The 24,956-nt window shown below is 38.8% G+C and overlaps 1 long non-coding RNA gene across 1 annotated transcript in view; it reads right to left on the bottom strand.

The window, feature by feature from the left end:
• LOC118601651 overlaps positions 1–23,080 on the bottom strand; it is a 343,923-nt gene extending 320,843 nt beyond the window's left edge. Inside the window, exon 1 of the long non-coding RNA XR_004950452.1 lies at positions 22,851–23,080. This is a non-coding gene — a long non-coding RNA (uncharacterized LOC118601651). The remainder of the gene's footprint in view (positions 1–22,850) is intronic.
• Positions 23,081–24,956: the final 1,876 nt, after the last annotated feature.

Here is a 24,956-nt window from a genome sequence, read left to right as displayed (position 1 = left end):
CCCTGTTTTCATGTGTCCTTACTTTTTCTTTCAGTCTGTGCCTTCTGCTACAGGCTCATGTTGTTTTAATTTTTTTTTTTTTTTTTTTTTTTGGTGATTAAGAAAGTACACTTGCGCTAATGATAAACTGTAAACAGCGGTGTGTTAATAACAGGCTCTCCAAAATTTAAAAAAAGGTCTTGATTTATAGCATTTGCCAGTTTGATAGCACAAATATTAACAACATGGCCAATTTCAAGCTACCAACATAATATCACTGAATGCAGAGTTGTGAGGAGATACACACATTTGGCCTTTGAAAACTAGTGCAAGCTGGCTTCTGTACTTCACAGCCTTTGAGGTTTATAAATGTAATTGAACCTACCATTCTCTAATACCTATAAAGAATCGCCCATGCAAAAAAAAAAAAAAAAAAAAAGAATTTAACACACAATTTCTTTTCTAATTGCTTCTCTTAGCTTCTGAGTTTTATTATTTAATTTGGGAATATAGATTATTATTATTATGTAATTACATTTATATTATACATTATCTCTTCCAAGTACTATTATCTTGGACATTGGCATACAGATTTGATACTCTGCTTGAAACCATTATTTTTAGACAACTCTGTGCTTGACTGATTTGAATTACTTTTGCCATAAAGGAATGAGAAAAGCACTTACACATACTCTCTTACCTAATTTATCATCCAGCAGCCCTACAATGTTGGGAATGGGGATGGGTGTTATTTTTCTTTTACTTTGTCCTGTGGTGATGGAAGTTTGAGCAACAGGTCACTTTTACATTACTATGTCAGTTCATAGCACAATCATTTCTTCCATTGTATGTTTTAATGAAAACAAACCCAGGGACACATCAGCAGTATAGAATGTCTCTGGTCATGGATAGAGGGCTACTATCTTCGTTTTGCAAAAGTGACACATGACTTACTCTTAGATTGAGATTTTGCTTCAAGGCACACCATTTGGTCTGCGCAATCGCTGAGTTGTTTATTAGGTTCGATCAAATTTTCATGTTGGAAACATTCAAAATGTAGTCCAGACAGTTTTGCTTTCTTGGTATTGTCTGGGAACTTCACGCTTAAAAAATGCTTTCTATAGCTGCATGTTTCCAGAAAAAGCAGTTAAAGCTACAATTACCTAGATACTTGAATCAAATTTCCCTTTAACTTGTTGCTATAAGCTCTGATTTCATCTTTTTCTCCTATCTCTGATATTGACAGTATATATTATAGAAAACATCTCATTTAAGATATAATTATTCTTGCACAGTATTATTAAGTAAATATTTATGATTTCTACTTCATTACTAGTAAGATACTACATTTCTTAAAGGCAATGGCTGTATAGTTTAATGAAAAGAAAGAAAATTTTGAAATCTGACAGAACTGGGAAATGTATGCCTATGTCACATTTTAGCTGTGTAGTTTTGGGCAAAGTGATTTGTATCTCTGATTCACAAAGAAATTACAAGAGGATTGCTAGCATAATTCTCTGGGTATTTTAAGAATTATATGAGATAATACGTGTAAAACGTCTTTCTCAGTGTCTAGAATTCTTATCAATAAATATGAGCTTATTGATTTTTCTTTTTTGTTTAATTTGTATTCCCCTCCAGTATATCTCCATTGATTAATAATAAAGCTATTATGGAATTTATCTTATAAGGCTTTGGAATGTCCCTTTGGAGCTATGTTTCAGGGAGCAGGATTTGACGAATACTCCTAGGTCCACATAGCATGAACAGGGCAACAATAAGAGAAAGCTCTCCTTTATTTTGTCTGCCCTGACATAAGTCCACTATGGTGGGACCCTGGGATGAGCAGTTCATTGATTAATAACAATAACCTGCATCTGCAGATTATATTGCATAGTCAGCAATCTATTTAATAGTATAAAGAATTATACATCCTTTTATTAAAAGTGAAAAATCTCAGCCCTACAGGGGTTAAGAAATTTACTTAAGATCACACATCTACGAAGGGTCAGAGCTCATATGGAAACCAAGCTCTCTTGGCTCCAGTCCTAGAATCTACTCCCGTAACCTGCAGTGTTGACGCCTTAGTTTTGCATACCATCCATTCCTGGAATATTCTGCCATTTCCTCATTGAGTTCAGAATGACTGGTCGGACTCTGCTAGGCTCACCATCTCTGTTGAACCACTAAGCCATAAACCAGACAGATTTTTTTTTTCTTTTCAAGAAAAACTTTCTTGTAACTTCTCACTGTTTACATTGCCAGTAATTGCAGTATGGGTTTGGTTATGTAAGTAAAAGAGTAAAAAAGAATAAGATCCCTAGAAACTTAGAGTTAGGAGCTTCAAGAAATGAAAACCGTAAACTTTCCAGACCTCCCTTTGCCAGACCTCACTACATGACAATGGCAGCAGATTGAATTATCAAACACCAAAACAGATCATTGGTTAAATTACTCTGATTATTTTTTTTTCAAGGAAACAATTACACCTAATTACAAGCAAGGCTGAGGTGTTGCTATCCTAGTGAAATTAAAGGGGAAGGTGTAAGTTCAAGATCTCATTATTCGACTTTGAATAAGCCTTCTAAATATAGAACTAATATACTTCCTGCTGGCATTTTGCTACTGTATTGATTTGGAACCAGTAAGGTCTTCATGAGGGTTTGCTAAAATAAAACTCCACTCCGAGGCTTTCTTCTCATGTATGACTTTGGAATTCTGCTGAGATATATAAAACAGATATCAGCAGGCAGTAATTGAAGGACCGTCAGTGTGTTTGCCCTGTATTTGAGGCAAAGAAAGGGCCCTGTTTCTATCTGTGAGTAATCTAGGTCTTAAGAGATATTTTAAGTAATGATGCAGCCAAAGTTCCCAATCCAACTTCATTTCTGTAATTTTGTTTTTCCAACTAAATATTTGGTTAGGATTTTGGGGGCCAGGAGAGAGGGTAGGAAGCTACCTACTGAAAAGAGACACATAGATATTGGGGCATGAAATTAATGCATATTTGATAACATGCATAAAAATTGGGGATCTGAGTATTATTTACAGGAAAAATGTAAAGGTTAAGTTTGTTTTCATCTGCCAAGAAGAAAAAGGCACAAATAGAACTGTAAGTCTTGGGTCCATGTAGGATTATTTAAATATATACTTTAATCCAATTCTATTTAAACTAATATTCTTTATTGCTGAAATCAAATGTGAAAAAGGGGAAGTAATCTGAGGTTAAAGGAGACAGGAATTTGCATATATAGAAATAACCCTAGAGAAGAAGGTCTTCTAATAGACACCAAAGGGTAAGAAACATTTAGAAACATCTGAACAAATGGGAGGCAGAGAATGGGGACATGAGATGCAGCAGCATAAGAAAACACAAAAAACACAAGGACTTGTATGGTTATGGAAGGAGAGAGAAAACTGTACCATGAAAAATAGAACTGTGGAGAATGAGTTTGGACCTAACGTATCAGTAATATACTATACAGAGAAAGATGGAGCCAGACCAAATTGGATGCTGAGAAACAAATGTCAGCCCTTGAAAGAAGAGGATTCATGAAATCAACTTTGCTTGAGGAAAATGATCTTGGCTGTGGAGGCCAGATTCAGGATGGACCAAAGGGTAGAGTTGGAAGGAAAGGTTTTGGGGGAAACCTTTGACATGCTTGGAAGAAGCCAGAGGAAAAACTGGGAAGAGCAGCCTAGGTGAGGCTAGGGCCCAGATATAACTTGAGGGAAGGAAAACTCTGGTGGAGACACACACTGGCATCTGCAGCAGGATGAAGTGATGACTGGAGGTGAGGGCAAGACTTGTGCTGTAGAGGAAGAGTGATTATCCCTAAGCATTGGTAGTGTCCAAGAGTAGGCAAATGAGAAGAGTGAAAAAGACCCTCATAACTGGTGAGATGATGAGAGACTTTCAATAGCAGGGAAACCTAAAATGAAATTGTAGTTCTTGAATTTTTAAATTGGGGTTAAGAATCATTAATGCGAGAGGAAAGGTAGATGAAGAGGGAACTCGAAATCTCAGGGGTGAGGGCAGTGAGGCCACACGATTGGATCTGAGATGCTGGCGTCCTTGAAAGGACTTAGTACACAGCTGGTAAAACTTGGGGCTCAGACCCCAGTGCCTTCCAACGCCTTAAGGAATTTGGCGAGAAGAGTGAGAAATGTCTAAATGTGATGTCTACATTTTGAAGACTCTGGTAAGATTCCACTATATGAGGTTTTAAAATGAAATTGGCCTATATAAAAGAATAAGGAGCAGGGACTGGAGGGGAATGCTGATGTTTTAAAGAGAGACTCTTTCGGCTGGATAATTACAATTCAAGATGGTTATGATTCTAGTAATTTGGAGCCCAGTAAACCTGGAAAAGATTAATTCTCTATGTGACCCTAAGATTACTGCAAAGGCAAGGAAGTGAAAACAAAATAATAGCGTGGAGATTTAGAAAGGCCAAACACATGGAGCCCCCCTGTGTACATCCTGCTGTGCAGAGCCGGGAAAAGGAACACACGTCCCACTGTACAGAATTGGTAGGTGCTGCAGCCTGGGAACCAGGGGAAGGTTAGCAGTGCCTTCCCAAACTATCTGTTTGTTTTGAATTTTGCTAAGATAGCATCCAAGGTGCAGGCTGAGCCGAAGATGAGGGGAGCAGACAGAGCATAGTCTTATTCCAGACTCAAAGATGGTCGTTCAGTGGGATCTGTACCTCTGCCTAACAGCTCTGGACGTTAAGCTAACAGAATTAAATAGGACTTCAAGTTTTTAAGAGTTTTGGATTTCCAAAAAAAAAAAAAAAAAAAAAAGTTTATAGTTTGGCTCGCTCAAAGTGGGAAGGAAGCCCTAGACTCCTGATTTTTAAGAGAAGTACCACCCATAGAAGAGGAAATCTTTCTAATTCCCTTCGCAGATGTGGCCCCAGAAGACAGTGGGTGGGGAAGACCTTCTGGGGAACAGAAGTGAAAGGCAGGAGGGTGGGAGAGGTCAGGAGAGGACATCAGACCTCGTAAGCACTTAGATTATAAATAAACCTCTTCTTAGTATAAGGATAGTGTAAAGTAGGACTCAAATGCTCATGTCAGGCAGCTTTAGGCAAGTTAAAACTCCAGGTCCCACTGTAGAAAATGAATAAAGAGGTCCCCACCACACCCTTTCCAAGCCCTCACTCCCTACCCCTTCTCACAAGTTTGAAAACACACCGTGGGAAATAAACGTTGTTTTCTTGAAGACTTTAAACTGATCATTTTAATTTTTGAGAATAATACTTAAGACAATTTTTATTGTCAAGAGAATTTAAAAAATGAAAACTCAAGGTTGAAAACAAAGCTGTGTGTTTAACCAAGAGGTGTCGGGGAGGACATATTATAAGTGAAGAAGCAGCCGGAGGTGTTATTTCTGAAGTGCCATGGAAACAAAAGGTGATTCTCCTTGATGCATATTCAGTATTTGCACCGAGCAGAGGATAAGAGAAGAATGGCAATGCAGATCCTGAAAGTTAACTAGGAAGAGTGCCGCTACCTCGATCGAACTATGAGACCAGATCATTCTAGAAAGTAAGCAGTACCTTGTTCTCAGTACCTGTCACCCCAGACTTTTCAGACAAGCTGATTGATAGATGGAAAAAATAGGCTATTTTTGGAGGACAAAAAATCTGAAGTCAGGTAATCAATTGTCTTTCCCCAGCCACTCCTCCTTTCTACTTCACAATACCTCCAGGACTGTGTTGAGGGCAGCAAAAGTTTGGGAGATATATGTAGTCAGGATCTCAAAGAGTTTAGGATTCAAATCCAGACACTCAAGGCTACTAGTCTACAATAACTGAAATCAATACACTCTTTGCTTAAGACGCCTCACTGAAATCGACTATCAGGCCAACTATTGCTTCTACTTGCTCACTAGGGAATGGCTGCTATGGGGAACCAATGGATATTGAAGCTTAAGAGCTTATGAACTCAGCTTTAAAGTTTACTGTGTGACCTTGAGCGAGTTCCTTAAACTCATGAGCCTTGATTAACTCAACAGTAAAATAAGGACTGTTTTATTTCCCTATCAGAATTGTTTATGACTGTGAAAGATATAAATAAAATGTCTCACATGGTTTCAGGCACAGAGGAAATGCTCAAAGAATATTATTTATTTCTCCATAACCCTTCTATTTATAGAGCATGATGTGTGTGCCTCTACTTATTTCATTCTACCCCTCATCGTAATTAGTCATTTACTGCTATTCTCCCCCAATACATTACAACCTCCTAGAGGAGGAGACTCTACCTTATTCGTTGCTTAATCTTCCCAGTGTTTCCAGAGTAGGGAACTTCTCATCACAGGTGCCAACTATATGTTTGTAAAATGAATCAATAAATGAGCGTGAACAGAGAAGAGGTCTGTATTCATTATTCTTCTGAACGGATCCAGGCATATCCTACCAATCTCATCCTGGTTCACAAAGACGGCTCACATCAGACTTACATTAAGTCATCTCAAGTAGCAACAAGCTCAGAGCTTACTATAGCATGCACCTACCACACCACTATCAAGCTACCTGTGATAAAAGCCTGTGACCCTCACCTTTACCGCCCCCCCCCATTCATTGTGTTTTTATGTACCAGGTCATGTCTTGATAATGAAATTTCCTCTAGATAGAAGGAAGAGAATGGTTGATGGGGGTGTGCAAACATGCATACAAACTTTTCTCCCAGTTGTTGTTGTGTGTTATATGTTTAAATTACTTGAATTTAATAAAAACAGCTTTTTCTGCTCTGGGATTCTGACAATATTTCTCCTGATCTCTAGGGTCTTTTTTTTTTTTCTGATGCTGCAGTCAAGCTTCAATTTTTCCTTTTATTTTTAATTAAAGCCCCCATCACCTATTGACTCTGCAAAATTTTTTGAAAGTGCCTGATGAGATGAAATGTTCATTATTTTCAAATCAATTCCCAATCTGGTTATGTTTCCTCTCAGTCGGTGGGGCCTGAATGCTGTGAGTCTCCTCCTTCGGCACTGCATGGAATGTACACACCAAACATTCAAACAATTTACGTGGCCCAAGAGCAGCTGTCCCCAGCTGTTTCCCAAGAAATATATCCCTTGGATCCCAGTAAAGTCTTCTAATTCGTATTGACCACACTATCCTCCCTCCTGTAGGAATCTTATCAAAGTGATAAAGGTGCAATAAGTAGTCAGAAAATGAATTTTATGGAAATACAACTTGTCCCTTATGTAAGTAAGGATATAGGACCTGGTAACCTCTAATATTTGGCACAACTCTATACTGCACATGAAATCATACAAAGCTAAAACTTGAAAGAAACTTAGAAACTATCTACCTAACACTCTCTTTTTAAAGATATGAAACAGGACAAAAGAGATTTCAGACTGGTCATCTATCCATGAAGCCTACCATCTACTCACCAAAGAACTGCTGAGTTTCCACTATGTAGCAGGAATTTATATCTTTACCTATAGGTGAGGAAACTGAGGTTCAAGGATGAGTAAATGACTTGGACAAGTTCTTCTAGTCTGTATTTATTGTATTCTACTCTAATTGACTGATAATCATGTTTTGCTTTAAGAGAAAGAAGCATCATTTTCTCTTTTTAATTTAGAAGTCAGTAAATAAGGTCATACCTCAATGCATTCTTCTGGTGTGTGATTCATTTATTTCCCTCAGGGTGATATTCATTTAAAGCTTCATTAAATGGGAAACCTTGTGAGCTAAGACCAGATGGACCAAACCAATGAATGAGTTCCGAGGGAGTAAGATATGATGCATTGTCTATGTAATCACTCGCCTGCTCTACTTTAATGTAGTTGGTGGTCTTGGCTCTGAGAGCAGCTGGCGGCTCTACTTATTCCTGGATGCCCTCAAGTACAAAACGGAATGATGCCAGGTCTGTAGGTCTAGGGAAGGTTGTGTGGATACTGAAGCTCAAAGTGTGTGGATGTCAGCGTAGGTTCTGAGTGACATTAGTCTTAGTTCTTCCCATATCTATGCTCCATTGCTATGACTTGGGGTACTCCTTGATTTGGTAATAACAGCCAGAGTAGGGGATTGAAAACTGTCAGTGAAATGCTATACCTGAGCTCCAGAGTTTAAGAAACATGTCAGACACTGTGTTTAAAGATCAATGCAGATGTATTTCTTTGATATGCACAAATGTATTCATTGTCTAAAATTCTTTAATTTTCTATGGCACTTTATAAAGAACTCTCTTATGTATTCATTCATTTTTTATATTTTTACATTAATCCTGTGAGATAAACAGAGTTTTATTGTCACTGAATAGTTGGTAAAGAATCTGAGAATCAGGAAGAATGAGAAACTTGTCCAAAGTCATATAACTATTTAACAGGTAAAATCTAAGACTAAAACCCCAGGCTTATGCCTTTAGCTTATTGCTTATTTCATGATGTTATATTTTCACACACACACACACACGCACACACACACACCAGAGAAACATTCAGCACGTGTCTGTAAATACAACATATACATCAAATTATTGGGAATCTTTTGCACATTCATAATGTTTGATCATCTCCAGAAATAAGTACTAGTTTTGCCAAAAATGAAGTAATATTAAAAGATGATTTCGGCCCAAACTGCAACTCTATTTCATCCACAGATGGGGGTTGCTTTATAAAGGGTTTCTCCCCCTCCCACATCAGATAGCAAGGCAGGACAGTAGAGTTGTGCAAGGTGCAGAAAATGGGGTTTACATTTTTATGTGTGTTGAAGTGCCTTTAAGTTCTGCAATAAATGTTTAGGTCCTAACTATTTTCACCTAGGACTTGAGACTTTTCTCTGTCCAAGTTTGAAACTCATACCAAGAAATTATATATTTTTTCACAAATATTTTTTTTTTTGCCTTTTCCACAAACGGGACACCAACCATCCTATAGAGCATAGACCAGAGTCTACTGTGTTTCAATATGATCCTACCTGACAATCCCAAGGACTCAGATGAGCATCTATATTTAAAATGTGCCCCATAATATCTTTTGACATTCTCTTTCCTCCAATAATTTGTCAAACTTAAATATTTAACTAAACCTAAAGAAAAAAAGATTTTAAGGTGCATAAAACTTCAACGTTTGATTAAATTTCTACTCCTGTGCTTGTGTACTCCTTGTTTTCATCACTTCCCTTCTGATAATTCCACTTCTACATCTTGAGATTCTAGGATACTAATTCCATCAGTTCATTGACATACGACTGTTATTCTCTCCCTACTCTGTGGATTATATTGAAAGGTCATCCATCGACAGTATCTTTCCCCTAAATGATACTAAATATCACAGGTGTGTGAAAGTGGCAGAAAGAGCTGGATATTCTTCTGTAGTCAAAAAGCCCTTCCTCCTCTCTAATCAGGCTGATGTCCCCATTGACATCAGTTAGATCAACAACCCCATGGAATCTTAGGCTCACATAATCAGAGGTCCGGTAAGGAAACTAACATCTGATAAACATACAAAATATTCCAGATAGTGTGTTAGAAATTTTCACACACAAACTTTATTTGATACTCTTATTAAACAGATTTTGCAGATGGGCAAATGATGATTAATAAAAAAACCTAAATAATTTGCTAGTTACAGAGCTACTGACTGGTAGAACCAGAATTTAAGTCCGCTATACCAGCAGGTCCCAATAATTACTACAGTTGCTTACTACAATCTATCCATAACTCACATGGCTTCCCTAGCTGTCCTCACATCTTCAGCCATCAGCTAGGAGCCTTAGAAGCTTGATGGCTCAATGCTTTTCACTGTGGCTATTTCAGTACCATGGTTCCGGGACAGCTCCCACTACCTGCAGAGAAGTTTAAGGGTTCATTCAAGGGCCTTATTAAAATCTGCCAGAGGTAGTTAAATTAGTAAAATCAAAACACTTATTATACACTATGTTCTCAAATGTCTCTGCAGTTCTATCTTTCTGTACTTGGGACAGGACCTAAAACCCAGATTTGTGTTCATTCTGCAGTTCAAATAAGCATTCAGATTTTTTTTTATTAACATCCATCGATACACCAAATATTGTTCCTCTAGAGAGACAAAAGCCTGGTCAGAGGACTCCAGTTTTCTTTACACGTCTACATATGTATCTAAGCTGTGTCCTTGAAACCTACCATGGGATACCCAATGTTTCAACAAACTTCAGAAGTGACAGTGTTAGGCAAGGAAAAAACCTTCGTGAGAAATAGCACTTCCTTTTCTTCCAGATACTGGAGGAATTTAGTTCCCAGTATCAATTTTACCCTGCAGCTTTAATTAAGACCCCTGTAGCCTATTGATCCATACGGTATGAAGATTTACCTTGGGGGCAGAAGAATTATAAGCTAAATAAACAATAGTAAGCAGGGTGTCAGGAGGATCAAAGAAAGACTCCAGCTTGATCCAATCGATGTGTTAAGGACAGAAGCAGGAGCTGCAGGAGGGGGAGGATGAGCCTGCCAACTTCCCCTGTGCCCTTATTTGTGTGTGAACATTCCCGTCTGCTTGCCCTTCTGTCTTCATGTGATGCTGATGGACAGGAGACATGGCTGGTCCTGAGAGGAGCATGGTAGGCTAGTAGCTTAAGGGTTTCCCCTGGGAAGCTCATGGTTTAGTTTTCTAATTCTTGACGATCAGAAATTAGAGTCCCTCACTCAAGGTTTTCCTGGGCCTGACATTCCATGCATATTCACTGTACCACTAGCACCATCACCAACGTTGTCTAAGAGAAAAACAAAACTCTTAAGGATTTCTGTTCTCAACCTTGCAGGGACAGAGTAATCTTATGTGTTTGTGTAGTCTTACTGAATCAGGGTGATAGTAGGTGTGTGACAGATTTTTCTGAATTAAGAAACTGATTCAAGTTCATCAAAGGATCATCAGAATACTTGGCTCATGATTAAAAGGATGTTTGAGTGATAACAACATCCAAGAGAGCCTCTGTCCCGAGCACTGTGTCAAGGACCTAAAAGGTATAGCCTTAAAGGGATCCTACCCTTGAATGAGCACTTAGTTATATGATACCATACACATATGAGCCACAAGCTCTTTAGTTGAAGATGTTATTGAGAAAGTTCACTCCTGGGGGAAGACTTACTGAGGTACAAAGTAATCCCTGAAGATGCAAAGGCCTCTTGTTTAAGATTTACAATAAAAGAACACTAAAACCTGTCCCTGAAGAACTGTTTATGTGATAAAGGAGAAGAGGGGAGAAAAAGAGAAGAGAGTAGTAGGGAGCTGGATCTATTTGTTGAGCATCTGCTAAGTGCCAAGCATGAGTATAAAAGGTTTTCATGGATTGACCCTCATAAACAACCTGAGTGAGCCTCTATTATAATTTCCATTTTTCAGATAAAAAAAAAAAACAAGACTTAGAGAGATTTAGTAATTGACCCAATGTCACCCAACTGAACTCTGGCTTTTAACTCTAAAGTCCATGCTCTTATCCTCTATAAGAGAGGAAAGAGAAAGGAAAAAGAAAGAGGAAAAAGATATGGGGGAGGAGGATAACACATATTTTAAGTGCTTTCTCAACAGATTTTCACCTATATCAGAGCACTGTGAAAAAAATAAACACTGAGGCAAAAAGTACTTACTATGTGGCCCTTTACAAAACATGTTTGCCAGCCCCTGAAATAATGTACATAAAAATAATATGAAAAAGTGTAAGATTCTTAAAAAGAAAGGGAATATGTCTTTGCTGCACAGCCCTCGCCTAAATCCTTCCTTTGTTCCACTTCCCAAAATATTAAGCAAGTTAAGGCAAATGCTCATAATTTCAGACACTTGAAATACAGGTATTGGGCGCATTTATGAATTTTTAAGAATCGAATCCCTTCTATCCTCCCAGATGAAACTCTGGAACAGCTGAAATCACACGTTCGCTTGTGAAGCAGCAACTTGCAAAATTTATATCCACGTTTCTCTCCATGCGGAGACCAGGAAAATGGCCTCTACTCATCAGTTCCTCTGGAATGAAAAGCCACGTGGTGCCATTGGAACTTGAAATAAACTTAAGGATCAGAACAACAGGGTTAATTCCCTAGCTCTGCTATTTCCTGGTTGCACAAACTTCACCTCTTTGAGTCTGTTTCTAGATCTGCATATACATCTCACCAGTTTCTGAGCTCAAATTTAAATCCTCCATAGTAAGTAATTTTTGGCAGCTTCGGTATAGCCATAATTAATGAAGAACAAGTTTGAAACAGCAAATGCTGAGCATATGGGTATTCCAGAGACGTATCAACATCATTATCAGGAAAAATGAGATGTCACTCAGTGTGTGCACAGCAGTCTTCAGATCCAACCCAAATGAAAATTAATATCCCTCCCTTTGCTGCAATATGGACCAAATATTACACAATCCACTCTAATAGCAACATTATTGGTGACTTAGTATACAATAAAAATATAAAATAGGAAATAATTGCATGTTCTGTCTATATTTTTGATACTTGGACAACCCCATGTTCCTGGATTGGTGCCCAAAGCAAGGATGTGGACTAAAAAATTTTAGCAATTTGTCCAAGTTTTCCTTTTCTTCAGATAATTCTTAATTTCCAGCAATGTATTTTAAATAAACAGATTTACTATGCTTGTTACATGCTGAATAACCAGCCAGATAATGATTTCACCGTACATCTTCTATGTCCTCACGTGAGGACAGAGCATTGTGAAGAGGAAGCTTGTTCTATACCTTCTTTCACAATGCCCCTGTCCTGAACATTCAGGTCCTAATGGAAAGGAAATTACCTTTATTCATAGCTTCCTGCTTGCCAAGCAAACCACTAATACTCTGTTGTGTTTCCCTCATTCTATCCAGGATTTATAGATGCAGAGCTTGAGGCTCACCAAGATTAGTAACTAGCCCACTGTCACAAGAGAAAAGGAGAAACTTCCATTTGTGAGATTATAGGCCTTCAAGAACAGAACGAATCTCTCATAAGAAGTCTCAGGCACCCATGACATGCAATGGTAGGATGGAAGCAACATTTGCAATTAAGAATTCTTACTTGGAAGTCGTCAAATGAGCACAAGGTCCTACTTCTCTATCACAGTATCTGCATTTGCCCAACTTAGCAGAATTTCTGATTTCTTAGTGGTTGGAGGAGTGAGATGGACTGGTGAAACAGAATTCACCAGCCGCGGGAAGGATTACGTGCAAGCTTTCTGAACCTCACAGATAAAGTCAGCAAGGAGAGTTGGAAGAGATCCTGCATCTCATGGCCCCTTTGAAAACAGCTGCCAAACTAGAGAGGAGATAACAAATAATTTCCTTTTTTTCTTATAGAAATAACTAAAGTAATAGAACCTGGAGAAGGGGACTGACTCTCTGGACTTTGGTTTAGGCTTTTGTCTGTCTGTCTGTCCCATCACACAGCAGGTACTAGTATGTACTACAACAGTATAAAAATGCTAGATAATTCAATAGATGAAACAATTAGTGAAAAAAAAGTGATGCCTGAATGAATGAATGAATGAAAACTCTCCCAAGGCTATACCCAGCGAGTCAGATAATCCTTAGACTTCTAGCTCAAACCAGGAAGGGTCCATAATGACAATAATGAAACTTAAATTTCAGAAACCTTCACTTTCACAGGGTTTTTCCAAGGTCATGGGAGGAGCTATAGCAATATGTGCACGAGACCTTAAGATTTTGTAAAATTCATAATAGTAAGAAGTTTAAACCACAAGTGCTTAAAACTCCTGTCTCTTCTCTCTTATGTGAAGTGACATTAGAAGGGCCATCTGTATTTTCTAATCTGGTAAAGAAGGGTATGGTATTTTGTTTGGATTTAGCGGACATATTTATGTGGCTCACGGTTCCTTTTATGTAAAGGTAAGCAATTGCTGTAGCAAGGCTGAAATAACTTCCAGGAATATTCTTACTGTGCTGACTCACCTGGCCTCATGACAGGGCTTGAGGTGGAAGCATAATACAAACATGTCTCAAGCCTCTTGGCATCAGAATGCAGACAATAGAAGAAAAATAGGTTTAAAATGTGCGGGCAACAGACATTGTAAATTTGTAAGCAGAGGATTTCATTCTAATCAATCCTAAGTCAAAATGAAAAATTTCTCCTGTCAGAAACATTCATGATGATATATCTTAAACAATTATAAATACATTCTTACGGAACCATGCAAAATAGAATACATTAAACCGGATCCCTGTACGGTACACATCTGTACCAGTACAGGACACTGTGGACACAGAACTATGTCAAGTGTCATGTTCTGTGAATCCCAAAGTACCAAATTGGATCTTAGCTATCTGATATAAATATTTAAGTATATATCTGCATAGATATATATACCATTATGAATCTCAATACAATGTGACAATAATTTTAATGTATTATTTATAATTATGCATGCCCTAATTTCAGAATAATCTTATATACTCTTATAGAATTATTCATATAAGTATTTAAATATATATCTGTATACATAAATATATAATAGTAGTTAAAATTATTAATTAATAAAAATTGTCAGGTAATCAATAAAATTTATATTTTCTGATCTTTATGTGTTTGTGGTATTTTTAAGCTCTTCTAATGTTATAATTCATATGATTTGTCTTCTCATTAAATGTAAATATTCATTTTTATACCTAATTTTAAATGTGTTTTAAATGCTCTTTGTCTTAAGAGACCTCCACACACGTCCACACACATCTATACAAACTAATTTATAAGGATCAAGCCCTATAAAACTCAAATCCATCTCTGAGCTCAGAGGGGTGAGCTTTTTATCAACAGTTAAGTCTTTGAATATTTTTCTTTTTTTTTCCTCCTCCTGCCTTAAGGAGCGGATGATTCAGATCTTGTTTATAGCAAAAAGCGAAGGAATATGCTGGGAACACTGGGACTCGCGGATGATGGAGCAGGCAGTGGGGAGGCGGTATGCTGTCCTTCTGATCCTTTTTTCATTTTCTCCCCATCCACCTGGTCCAGGAAATCGGCACCTGAGAACTCTCCAGGTCCGTGGAGCAGCCATCCCACCACAGCTGCGCTCCTGGTTGCTCCGCTCTCCTCTCCCTGCTCTGTGTTCCACCCTCCCCCCCCCAGCACATTTACGTGCAGGCATCTCCACATATGCCGGTTCATGTCATAGTAACAGATGATGCCTGGTAAAGGGCACTGGCCCAGGGCTGCATTTACCAGCAGCCGTTTTCTGTCAGAGCTGGCAGAATTACTCCTGAACCTGGGGAAGGAAAACAGCTGCCAGAACGAGTCAAGAGGACCCTGGGTGCACATTTATGAAGCTTGTGTGCGTGCTTCTGCACATGCAAGCATGGCCATAAGTGAGGCATGCCATTTTCTCCAGCTAGCCTCTTATAAAAATTCTCATAGCATCGCTAAAAAAGTAATAATAAAAGTCTCCTAAACATTTCTCTCAATAGGTATATGCCCATGTCTCATTTTTCCTTCAAGTTTCTGTATTCTCCAGCAACTATGCACAGTTGAAGTTACTCACAGAGCCCCAAGGGCTGACTCAAACCTGCTGAATGTGGTCAATGGTAGAATTAGTTTGGTTTTGATGCTCAATGTTCTGAAACTGCTAGTTAAGTCTAACAATTGCATCACACAATGGTTAAGTTGGTAGAGAAACATGGCAACAGCATTCTTTTCTAGAAGACAATTCAGGGTGGGCATAGAACCTTTTGCCTGCTCTTCACTTCTGGGTCACTTACACCTGCCCTCTCTCTGGAGAGACAGATTTCATTATTGATGAATATGTCAGGTGAGTATACAATGCTAGACAGAAATACCAAGGAAAACTAAACACGGTGCCCATCTTTAGGGTTTATAATTCAGTGTTAGAAATAAGATAGATAACTCATAAATTCAAGACAGCATGTCACCAAGCTGTGTGATGTGGGAAACTAGAGAAGGAAGCAGCTATACAGGGTCATCAGAGGTGCTTCAGTGGGGAGGAGGCAAAAGAGTTTTCTGAATGATGAGAGTGACACTCACCAGGGAGACAAGGAGGAAGAGTATTCTGGGAAAGACAATCGCAACAGGAGAAAAGGTGTGGAAAAAATGTGCAGTGTATTCTAAGGTATATAAGGCAACCAGCATGGCTAAGGCACTGTGCGGCACCAGGAGATGCTGCTAAGGGCCTAGGCGGAGGCTCCTTCCTACTAAACCTAGTGAGGGCTTTGTTAAAGGCGTTTGCCTCGTGCTCATCTCATGAGTTTGACAACCAACAGTTCTTATGTTTGCCACTTAAAAAAAATATGAGAAAGTTAGTAGCCCCAGCTTGCTGGAATTTTATTCCAGAAGTTATTTTGTGTGTTTCAAATGATGATCCCTTTTAGCTCCACATGGTAATATTTCCTTACTGGAGCACCTCCAAGAATCGACTGAAGCTTCAATTAAATGAGGAAATTGTAAGCTCAGGCAAGGCAATTATAGAGCAGCCCAGGTGAAGCAAGGTGGGTAGGATTGCTTCTCTAGCCTGTGCTTCAAATTCAGTGCTAGTTAATTAACTCCATAGAGTTTTAGCTTGTTTTCTTGTCCACATGTAATCGCCTGACTAGTCAACAGAAGTACAAGAAAATAAACATTTTCAGAGCTATAAAAGACATAGGACGTCCATCACCAGAAATGCAGGCAAACCTCGTGAGACTGCAGTGACTTCTTTAGGTCCCAGCCACCTCCTAGGCTGGACTTGGTAATTATTCCATTATTAGAGCCACTCTGTGCCTTCCACAGCTGACATGGCCAGCAAAACCAGGTGGTTACACAGAGTGGGTATATATTAAGAAAAAATAATTTTGACAAATATATCCAAACACATGTATCTTAACACATAAGTGTTATCTCTAAGAAAATAATTGTTATAGAGATTACTAAAAAATAATTACAATTATTCCAACAATGCTTGCATTGTCAAACATGCTGTTTGTCTTTTATGTTCTTGTTGAAATGTGTTGCTTCTAGAGCCTGAGAATTCTGTTGAATGCCATCAGAAATGAAAAATCTGTTATCTTCATCCTCTAAGTCAGTCTTCAGTCTTAACTCTAAGTGCTCTGAGTCCTCTAAGTTTTAACTGGGGACAATTTCGTCCTCTAGAACAATGGTCCGCAACCTTTTGGGCACCAGAGACCAGTGCTCCTATGAGAATCTAACACCTGATGATCTGGGGTGGAGCTGAGGCAGTGATGCTAGCGCTGGGGAGCGGCTTTGCTCACTTGCCCACCACCCACCCCTCACCTCCTGCTGTGTGGCCCGGTTTCTAACAGGCCACAGACCAATACTGATCTGCAGCCTGGGAGTGGGGACCCCTGCTCTAGAAGACATTCGACAATATCTGGAGACATGTCTGGTTGTTACAACTAAAGGAGATGTGCTTCTAGCAATAAATGAGGCCGATGACAATGCTAAACACCCTAAACACACACACATGCCCTTTTCCCCCACCCCCAAAGAACTGGCTGGTAGAAAATATCCACAGAGCTGCTATCGACAAACTCTGCTCCACGTGTAGGTTTAACTTCTGGAACAGTAAACAGCCGCCCAGGCCAGACTTGTCCTCTTGGTGCTCTGTTTCAACTGCAGTAATTTGGTCCCACACTTCACTCCAGCAGCTCACACTTGATCCACGTATCTCTGATCCCAGGACCCCTGACTTCTAGCCCTGGGGCTCCCTCAGTCTCAGGACACTTGCTCTTCCAACTCGTTTACTCCTTTATCTTTTCACATCAATCAACTCTCCTCTATACCCTTTGATTTCCTACATAGATGAAAAATATAGTGCATCTTTTTTTCTATTTCAAACCAGCACCCACTAATTTCTTTCTCTTATTTCTGTAGTAATCCTCCTCTAAATGAACCTAATTTTCCAATTTCCCCATATTTTTTTCCTAGGGTTCTGAACAATGCTGGAGAAAAATCTTGCAAGCAATCATACTGACACCAGCGACAGGGGTATTTATAAATTCCTCCCCTTCTCCACTCTCTCTCATATTCTCATAAAGCACTATTCAAATACTTATCCACTTTCCACTCCAAATCCTCACACACATCAGACAGTCTAGCCTTGTCCCTGCAAGAAAAAGCATACCTAAAACTTTGTACATTTGAGCCCCTCTGTACCTCCTTATCAGCTCCGGTTCAAGACTCATTCCTCCATCCCATTTCTTAACTAGTTTAAAGTTGTTCCTCATTATTCTCTTGACCCCACCCATGAATTTTCATGTGCCTTCTATATCACAAATGAAACTCCCTAGGTCTTCAGTCTTCTTGCAGCTACAGCCCCTCCTCTTCTTCCTCAGAGCCGAGCTTCTAAAAGATGTGTTCTCTCTGGGTGCTTTTATTTTCTTTCTCCCTTTCATGCCTCAACCAACTGAAATTTAGTTTGCCCTTGAAAGGGATGATGAGAGAAGGAGCATGGGAATGAATAGAAGTAGATATACAAGATGTAAAGGAGGCAAAGCTGGCGGAGTCAATCGCCATGAATGTGGATGACAAGGGAGAAGTAGAGAATTATAGCCAGGCCTCTGACTTGCATGACTAAGAAGAAAGTTACACCGTTCACCAAGAAGAGAATTCAAGCAGGGTTGCCGAGGCGAGGTGTAGGTAGTGGGTGGAGAGGAAGGAAATCTGTTGATTCCCAGTCTTATCTCGTAACTTTTGAGTCTTAGCTCCAGAATCACAATTTCTAGCTCCTTGGCTCTCCCACAAACACCTCAGTCCATGTTTATTAGTTATGATACACTAGCAGCTAAAACAAATAACCCCGAGATCTTAATGGCTTAACATTATAAGGCCTTTTCCCACTCATGTCACAGTCTAATGCAGAGCTGGTATGGAAGACATCCCTGCTCCATGAAATCATTCAAGGACCCAGATTCCTTTCATTCAGTGGCTTTAATATGCCCCAGGTTCAAGATCTTCTGCTGAATCCATTGCTCTAGTCAGCTAATAGAGAAGTGCATGGAAGACCACATCTAAGAGGCCAGGTCTGGAAATGGCATGTGTCACTTCTAACAGTAGTATAGTCCTACCCAAAGTAGGAGAGAATGAGAAATGGTCTCACTGTGCCAGGAAGAAAAGGAAAGATATTTGAGGAATACATAGAATCCTGTGTCACACTAAACATAACCAAAATAAAGCACATTCTTGAACTCTCTGCTCAGTGAATGGCCTTCTAGCTCAATCGACCTGCGTGAGTAACCCTAGCATGGCCGTCCCTGCCCACCTTTGCCACTATGTGCATAAGTCCCATTAATTCTTCCTATTGAACATCTGTGGGACCTGTTTCTTCCCTTCCACCCACTTCAAAATATCCCTTGAGAAGTCCATACTCTACTATAAATATTACAAAAATTTTGAACTTCTCTTCTGCTTAGAGTCTTATCTCCCTTTTCAATGTAGTTTCCACATGGCACAAAATAGGGTTTCTAAAATACGAATCTGTCAGACCATGTGATTTCCCTGCTAAAGTTCCTTAGTGACTGACCGTTGCTCTTAGGACAATCCAAATTCTTCTGCGTCACGTATGAAGACTCTTCATGATCTGGACACCATTTACTCTTCGGCCTAACATGTCATCACTCACTGATGACACTCTGCATTCCAGCCATCAAATCACCATGCTGTGAATTCCCGAACTGACCTCATCCTTAGAAGCCTTCAGAGCCTTGTCCACACCATTCCCTGGACCAAGGACCCAGATTCCCTTCCTCTAACACAACATTTCTCACTTGGTTGTCTTCTACTTACATCACTCAGCTCTTCAGCATTGTCTTCAGCAAGCCTTCTCCATCCACCATAAGGCCCCTGCACATACCTCATCCATTATATTTACCATGCTATGGCTTACACACCTATTTTACTCCATTTTTATCCCCAATAGCTAGAATAGCATACGGCACATAGAAGTACTCAACAAGTATCCACAGGATTTAAATCACATCCATTATCAGAATGATAATTGAATCATTATAAGTTGTTTATTTTTTAAAATAGAATTGGTGAGAGGGCTTCCTGCTTCCTCCTATTACCTAATACATGCCCATTCCTGAGACAAAAATATCAATAACAGTAAATAATATCTTCTTAATAATTATCACCCATAATCATCAGCTGTAATTATCCATTCTGTTTCTGAAATATTACTAGTGATTATAATTGTTCTTTTGAATACATTTGAACTACTTTGCTCCTACCTCCTTCCATTGTGCCCATATAATTAAAAAGAACTCTTCCTCCTTGAAATCTAATCTTTTGATTACTTTGGACCAGAATCCTAGTGGCTTACCATATCTAGAGAAAAAAACTTACAATGGATGTGTACTGGTCTCATGCAAACCTAGGGGCCATTAGTGTTACCCAGCAATCCTACTGCATTTTCTGTACAATTTACTCTTCCAGTTTCCTAAAATTCCATTTTATTTTCCCTCAAGCCTCCAATACGTCCTTCCAGGCCTGTAATCTCAGCTAATGACCCAGGTGATTATTTCATTGAGATAATAGAAGCAAACAAAATAGAACTCCCACTTGCTACAACTACAACCACATCTCTCGGTCTACCTGCATTCATATCTATCTACTCTTCTTTCCTCTGTTAGAGAAGATATTTGTGCTTTTGTCTAAGACAAGTCCTCCATTATGTTTTAGATTCTATTCCTTCTCATCTACTCCAGTAATCCATTTTCCAATGATTCATCCAGGACCTTGATCTTAGCCTTCCAAGCCTCCAGAACTGTGAGAAATAGATTTCTGTGTTTGATCCACTCAGTCTCTGGTGCTTTGTTGTGGCAGCCTGAGTTAACGAATACAGGTAGCATAAGAAATGACAAAAAAAGGGCAGTGTGTCATTACAATTAAGACTGCAGAATATGGGGTCAGACTGCCAAATGTGAATCCAGGCTCTACCACTTACCAGCAGTGTGATCTGACTAAAGCTCTCTATATCTCTGTTTTGTCATCTATAAAATGGGAATGAGTAATATTTGTATCTACATCAAATGAATATTATGAGGACTAAATTGAACTAATGCATATGAAGTACTCTGAACAGGGCCTGGGACATATTAAACTCTTAAGTTAGTGATTATCACAGACTTCATTTTGTAAAATGCTAATGAGGCTTTCATTGTACTACTTTTATCATCATTAAATGATCTTTTTAGTACTTTATAATTTGCAAAGAAATTTCTGCAGATACTATTACACTCCATTCTCACAACTACCTTGTAAACCATAAATGATCTGATGCTAGAGATCAGACTGAGGCACAGAAAAGGCATAAAAAATAAAAGTGCACACAGATGTGCACATACTCATACACATACAGCCTGTTCTGCTTGATAAAACTCCTATTCACCCTTCAAGCCCTGTGCTCTCATTGCACCTTGAAGCTTAGCTTGATCAACCCTCTTCAAGCCCTGTGGAGTTGTCTTGGCTCTTTTGTGCCCCACCTCCCTGTCTGTCAGTGGACTCTACACTCTTGTCAGGCAGGTATCACGATTTGCCCAGAGCCCCAGTCCAAGTTCCCACCATGGTGCCATACATGTTAGAAGAGCTCAGTAATTATTTCCCTTGCATGACATATTCAGCCGGAATCCATATTTCTCTGGTTTTAATGCTGATTAATCACACAAGTTGACATTGAAGGATGTCCTATCCTAACAAAAGCTTTACTGGAAATTGACCCCTAGAGGGTGTCTCCTGTGTGCTGCCTTATTCCTACTTCATCCCTCTGGGTGCTCTCAGTGATGTCTGTGGACAACTTAGGTAGACAAAGTCCCCAGGCCCTCCTCTGCTGCTGGCATCTCCTAGAAAAGCACTGGTCTCCCCTCTCTCTCTTCCCGACCCCTCAAAACTCCTTCCATACCTTTTGCTCTGTCCTGTCATCTGAAGCCCTCACAGGGAAGCTGTACTATGCTCATCTCCCTTCTGTGCCCCTTCTATTAAAGAAATACCAGTACTATTACCATAAATTCCAGTGTCTTGCTAGTGGGTAAGAAAAACTCTCAAAATTTTGCTTGGAGTCTCTTCTCTCTGAAACTTTTCTGTGAGCCCATAGGTGCTAGGCAAGAAATTAAGTCTAAGTACAGATAATGAGCTTTCTACTCATCAGCCCCTGTCTCCTACAACAAAATCACCATTAAGGGCCAAGCCTGTGGGCCTACATTTCAATTCCCCTAGGAAGAATTCTTTCTTACAGAGATGCCTGAATTGCTTTAGACCACAAAGTGAATAACTAACAAGGAGTAGATGGTACCTAGCCTATTTAATCAACAGTCCGTGCCTTTTCCATTTCCACTTGCCATCCTGCCTCTTTCCTTGGGGTTAGATACCCAAATCACATGATAGGCATAAAACACAAATAGTGAATTCTCTCCTCCTTGTTTTAGGTATAGCTGTGCTAATAAACTGAAGACTCCTTGTTGCCAATCCTAGATGCCACATTCCTGATAGAGAGAGATTAGTCTTCATTGTTTTCCATACTGTTGCAGCTCAATAGGAAAAAGATATCCCCAAGAAGAAAGCAGTTTTGATATATTTCTATTAGAGAATGAAAATAAGAAATACTTGCTCTTTTGATCACAAGAAGGTTCAGGGAACGCGTGAAAAATCAGCACCATCGTCGGCCCTGTTGATCGCCCCATAAACCCACTGCCTGTCTCCAACTTCCCCCAAAATTAAAAAAAATAATATGACAGCATGAGAGGAACCTGGTAAGAAAATATGCTCACATGCTAAGGTCTGTGCTACTACAACCATTCTGGTCAGTCTACCATCGCTTGTTGATAAATCGCAAAATAGCTGCAATTCTCCACCTCTCTCTGTGTGCATGCCCCTTAACAATGTAGAATAATTATGTGCAACATGGTTTACTTCCCCTTCTTGAATCTGACCTGTTCTTGGGTCTTTCTTTGGCCAGTAGAATGCAGAAGGGATGGAGTGCCAAGGCTGAGTGCAGCCCTCAAGACTTTACGTTCTTCTGTTCATTCTCTTGGAATTTTGCTGAACTGCTGTGTGAACAAACACAAATTAGCTTAATGCAGGGTGAGATGCCTAAAGAAATAAGGTGATTTAGCTAATATTGTTACAGTCAATAAGTAACAGAATCGAAAACAAAATCAAACTCTCTAACTCTCTAGGCTCTGATGGAAATGCTTTTTCCAATATGCATTTTCCCTGACGCCATTCTTCTGAAGGCATTAGTTATGTCATTATGGAAACAAAACAATTATGTCCACTGGAAAAGAGAGGGAGCATTAATCTGACCAAGATTTGTCCTATAACTTGCTTTACCAGCAAAGGTTCTTGGAGTTGCAGTAGCTGTAACTGTAAGTCTTCAGCCCTTACCAATGCTGGGCTTCTAACCCTAAGGCTTCTAATTGGAAGCAATTGTGACACTTAGCCACAGACCTTTTTCCTTCTTCCAGTTTCATTGAGATATAGTTGACATATAACACTGTGTAAGTTTAGGGTGTACAACATGTTGATTTGAAACACATATATTGCAAAATGATTCCCACCATACTCATTAGCTAACATCTCCATCATGTTACATAATTATCATTTTTTTGTGTGGTTAGAACATTTAAGATATATTCTCTTAGCAATTTTCAAATATATAATACAGTATTGTTAACTATAATCACCATGCTGCACATTATCCCCAGAACTTATTCATCTTTCAAGTGGAAATTTATACCTTTTGACCGACATCTCCTCATTTCTTCCACTCCCTAGCCCCTAGTAACCACCATTCTAGTTTCTATCTCTATGAGTTTAGATTTTTTAGATTCTACATATAAGTGATATCATAGTATATTTGTCTTTTTCTGTCTGATTTATTTTACCTAGTATAATGCCCTCAGGTTCTACCTGTGTTGTCACAAATGGCAGAATTTCATATATAGACACACATACATACACACACACATTATAGTTTGTGGTATAGTTTGTATACACATACAATGATGACACTTAGGTTGTTTCCATATTTTGGCTAGTGTGAATAGTGCTGCAACGAACATGAGAGTGTAGACATCTCTTTGAAACCCTGATTTCATTTCCTTTGGATATATACCCAGAAGTAGAATTGCTGGATCACATGTTAGTTCTATTTTTGATTTTTTGAGGAACCTCCATACCATTTTCTATAGTAGCTGTATCAATTTATATTCCCACAAACAGTGCACATGAGTTCTCTTTTTCCACATTCTCACCAATACTTCTCTCTTATCTTTTTGATGATAGCCATTCTAACGTGTTTGAAGAGCTATTTCGTTGTGGTTTTGATTTGCCTTTCTGTCATGATTAGTGATGTTGAGCATCTTTTCATGTGCCTATTGTCCATTTGTATGTTTTATTTGGAAAAAAAAAAGTCTATCCAGTTCTTCCACCCATTTTTTAACTGGATTGCTTATTTCTTTCTTTCTTATTTTATTTTATTTTTTTTGCTGCTGAGCTGTATGAGTTCTTTATATATTTTAGATGTTCACTCCTTAACAAATATGTGGTTTGCAAATATTTTCTTCCATTCCATATGTTACCTTTTCATTTTGTTGATTATTTCTTTTGACCACTCCTATTTAACACAGTACTAGAAGTCCTAGCCAGTGTAATCAGGCATGAAAAAAGAAATAAAAGTTATTCAAATCAGAAAGAAAGAAGATTGTCTTTGTTTGCAGATGCTATGATCTTATACAGAGAAAATACTAAAGAATTCACAAAAAAATTTGTTAGAACTAATCAATGAGTTTAGTAAAGTTGCAGGATACAAAGTCAAAATACAAAAATTGGTTGCATTTTTAGACACTAACAACAAACTACATAGCAAAGAAATTTTGAAAATCTCATTCATAATAACATCAAGAACAATAAAATACTTAAGAATAAATTCAGCCAAAAGAGGTGAATTTACACTAAAAACTGTACACTAAAAACAATAAGACTTTGGTGAAAGAAACTAAAGAGGTCACAAATAAGTGGAAAGATAGCCTTGTTCA

Source organism: Rousettus aegyptiacus, unplaced genomic scaffold (assembly GCF_014176215.1).
Source record: "Rousettus aegyptiacus isolate mRouAeg1 unplaced genomic scaffold, mRouAeg1.p scaffold_m13_p_4, whole genome shotgun sequence".
NCBI classification, from domain to species: Eukaryota; Metazoa; Chordata; class Mammalia; order Chiroptera; family Pteropodidae; genus Rousettus; species Rousettus aegyptiacus.
This window is presented reverse-complemented; position numbering and strand designations above follow the sequence as displayed.